The sequence below is a fragment of the Paramacrobiotus metropolitanus genome, unplaced genomic scaffold, assembly GCF_019649055.1.
Source record: "Paramacrobiotus metropolitanus isolate TYO unplaced genomic scaffold, Prichtersi_v1.0 Parri_scaffold0000598, whole genome shotgun sequence".
In the NCBI taxonomy this organism is placed as follows: Eukaryota; Metazoa; Tardigrada; class Eutardigrada; order Parachela; family Macrobiotidae; genus Paramacrobiotus; species Paramacrobiotus metropolitanus.
In genome coordinates, this window is record NW_026570818.1 from 825 (window position 1) to 4,568 (window position 3,744).

General features: G+C 46.0%; 1 long non-coding RNA gene across 1 annotated transcript; it reads right to left on the reverse strand.

Annotated features, from left to right (window-relative positions):
- Nucleotides 1-357: 357 nt before the first annotated feature.
- LOC129602546 (uncharacterized) lies at nt 358-3,545 on the reverse strand. Its single transcript, XR_008692422.1, has 5 exons — nt 2,469-3,545; nt 1,445-2,190; nt 1,253-1,359; nt 696-1,000; nt 358-636 (listed from the first exon to the last, which is right to left on the reverse strand). It is a non-coding gene; the product is annotated as an uncharacterized LOC129602546 (long non-coding RNA).
- Nucleotides 3,546-3,744: the final 199 nt, after the last annotated feature.

Below are 3,744 nucleotides of genomic sequence, written 5' to 3' on the forward strand. Positions count from 1 at the left end.
CAAAATGATTACTTAATTACATCAAAATAATTCCTTAATACGATATAAGTCCGTTACAAAGGCAGGTAGGGGCAATGCACTAGAAGTATTGCTCGATATCATGTACGCACTTATTTTACAGTTTATAAGTTTAGAGATTGTGCGTTGTAATGCTACGAGCGTATTGTTCCCGGTCGCTTCTCATGTTAACTGGGACAAATTCCTCATTTGGTTGAACACTCTGAGTGGTGCTCGTTGATGTGCACATTGAAAAATAAACTGTGAAAACCTAAGAATAATCTAAGAAATAAATTGCAACAGAAAGCAGGTGGAACGACTCTCGCCAGTTCTCATACAGTTTTTATTCATCTCCTTTAACCAAACGACTGCAGCATCATAATGAGTGCCAAATGTCTCGCACGCAATGGGGACAAAATAACAGCGATCAGGAAGCGACTTGTACGTCCCCATCTTGACAGTTGACGGTCAATGCCAGTTCGGCGGCGGCGCCGGCACACTCCAAGTTGCGTCGATATACGAATCCGCCATAGTATCTCTGCATGTCACGTCCCAAAACTAGCGGTTCTCCACGATGCCATTTCCATCGCGATTAGCTACATCCGGCCGCTTTCCGTTCTCACGTATAATTCCCACAGGCTAAAGAATCGATTCAATGCCGGTATTGCACAAAGGTCGCAGAATAATATTGTTAATACCATTTTGCCGTTCCCTTCTACGACCACCCTTTTGGCAGGTTAGTCCCTGGTATCCGTTTTCCGTGATATCCTTTTCATATCTGGCGCATGAATGGGGCTCCACGATCTGAGCGCCAAGCCAAAGAGCCAAGAGAAATTCGGAACGTCTCGTCATCCAGGAGGTTGCCGAATACCTTTGCAGGAAGACCGCTAAGCCGGCGTACTTCGCACTGACTGCTCTCAGACGTGCTTCAGTTCGCTTATCGCCGCCAACAATATATGATCACTATCATTCCGTAGTGCAGTATAATATCATTCTGGCATGACTGTTAAAATAATAATAATACGTATTAGTCTGCAGCATATGTGCACGGTAAGTAATGTAAATACTGTAATAGAAGTATACTTATACTGCTTTTACGTTCGTATGGTTAGCTATTGTATATACGTACTACATTGTAACACATAGCTAAGACGAAAAAAACAGTAGCACACTATTTAGATGCCCCTTTTTAACCGCGCAAATTAATCAACGAATTCGAATTGCGGACTCCTTACTCTTTACTCTAATTCCTTACTCTTTAGCAGCGTCGACCTGAGGAATTGGGTTGGAAGTAGGAATTACGTCCACGTGTAGCGTCCACGTGCGAGACGTAACAGGGAGGTCGACAACAGCCTTCGCATCCTGGAAACGTTCAGCGTTGAAAGGCCCAGCAGATTACAGTATAATTACAGCGACTAAGTGCAGAAAATAACAACGCGTTCCTCACCTTTGGTTGCTTCACAACATCCGGATGTCCGCCGGCCAGCAGCCCGCAGATCTTCCCATAGAACTGCACGAGCTGAGCAATGCGCGCCGCCAGCTTCTCGCCGTTTTGCACCACCTCCGTTACTCACGCTTCCTTACGCTGCAAGCGCAGCTGCTGATTTTCAATCGGCCGGTTCCTTATGTCGATCAGATTTCGCAGGTGGAATTCGCATTTTATTAATAAACTTCGCACAGTTCGGGTACTAAACATGCTATACTAATCACAACAGCAAGACTTCACTTAAACTATCCACTCCGTCCATCGTGCCGAGCATCGATGCTACATTTCCGCGCTGAATCTCCAACGATAATCGTTGACGCAAAAACTCATGCAATCGACGCTCTCCTGTGTACTCCTGCAGTCTTTTGCCCAACTCCTTCACAATGGCGGCAGCCGAAGGGCCCCAGCCTCCAGGGGCTCATCGTCTCAAAGGCGATGGGGGAAAAGATGTAACGCCCTTGCAGATTCGCGTACAGTCGGAACTTCTTTTCTTCTGCTTGTACGGCAGCGGCTCCTGGGGTAACCGACGTCGAAGGGAGATGGGAAAGGGCCACCGTGTCAACGCACGTCACATCCCAGGCCAGACACATTCCTCTTTTCCAAGCGAATGTTGTACAACTGTCAGGGCAGATTTTTAACATAAGTCTACGGTTGGGCAATGTCACAGTCGCGGTCCGGCACCTGTTGCTGCAGCGAGCGCATGTTAACTGCAAGCAAAAACAAGCAATAACTTACTTAACTATAAATGCGGCGCGCGACCCGCCGAAACTATGTCGACTAACACTGCGTTGGCCGTTAGCGAGGACATAGAAAACTCTTAAAATCAAAGCAGCTTAAGAACCTTAATATGATAAGGAAGGCCAAGAGTTAAGACAACCAAGAAAAGTAAAAACTCCATTAAGAATGCCAAAGACCTATAAACAGCAAAGATAAACAGCAAAGAACCTCTGTAACCTCTGTAAACAGCAAAGATTCAGCAACACACCAGCTTAGTTCGTGACGGTTCATGATCGTGTCGGTTGGACTTCGTAAATGTCGACGCGTTTCCGGCAACGAAATCCGGGTCAGACCAAAAACAGCTTCCGGATGACAATACCACAGCAAATTTCAGATTGTGGACAAGCAGCTTGAAGGCACCATATTTAAGGTACAGCACATCATGATTGCGCAATAAAATTCCAGCCGGTCGGCCAATCATCCGGAACACAGCATACTCGTGTGTAAGATGTTACGGATTTAGAAAACTAAGTCAGTTTTTAGAAAACTTTGAAACACGTAACATGCAGAGTCTACGGAGCAGTGAAGCATCCACCATTGCTAAGCAGGCCACTCAACCACCGGTTCGAAATTAAGCAGCCAAAAACTGACTTTCTGCAAAGCTGCGTTAAACGTTGCATCGGATCAAACTTCGAGTTCGAAATCTTATTTGGCTTTCTGAAAGTTTTCTGAAAACACTTTTTGATTTTTAAAAGATAATATTTTACGAGAAGGGCGACATGCCTGATTAATCTTTAAGGGAAACGGCCCGGTATATGGTCTCAAAAATGGGATACATACACAGATACACTAAAACTCAAGCTTTCGCGCACTCCGAATCACCACATTTCCTGCATCATACAGACTTCATTGGAAGTCTGCTGCGCGACGGAGTATTCATACGGGTCGGTGCCTATAAGTAGGTCCCCCGCAGCTTTGGCTCCCCGCTCAAAAACTGAGTTGGGTACGTCGCAGTTGTCCAAATAAGCACCCTACCGGGTCGCGTTGATACGGGTCAGGCTTATAAGTAGGCCTCCCGCAGCTTTGGCTCCCGGCGCAAAAACTGCGTTCGGTACGGTCCTGCCACACCATTACGCCCTATCGGGTGCGCTGCGGCCCTCACGGAAGAAGAGGGTGAAGTGGAACGACGGAGCAGCATTGTCTGGAGCGAATAACCGCCGGTAAGACCTGCTGTGGCGTCGTAGGTTTTCGTAGAACTCTCTAAAAATTGGAGGTTTTCACGTAGAACCTAACTTTAAAATTCCATAACTTTTGAACCTTTCATCCCATTTGCGTAAAACTAGCATTTTTGGATTCTCCGAGAAATTCTGCACTAGAAGAGTGTAACAGAACTCTCGAAAAACTTTTCTCTGATTTTTTCTGAATTTTCGGCGAAAAACAACCGCCATTTTGTCCAGCCGGAATTTTCGCGAAAAAGTCGCGTGACGTCAGCGTGGTTATTTTCCATAAAATTCTGACCAATCAGAACGCGTGGGAAACTTCCC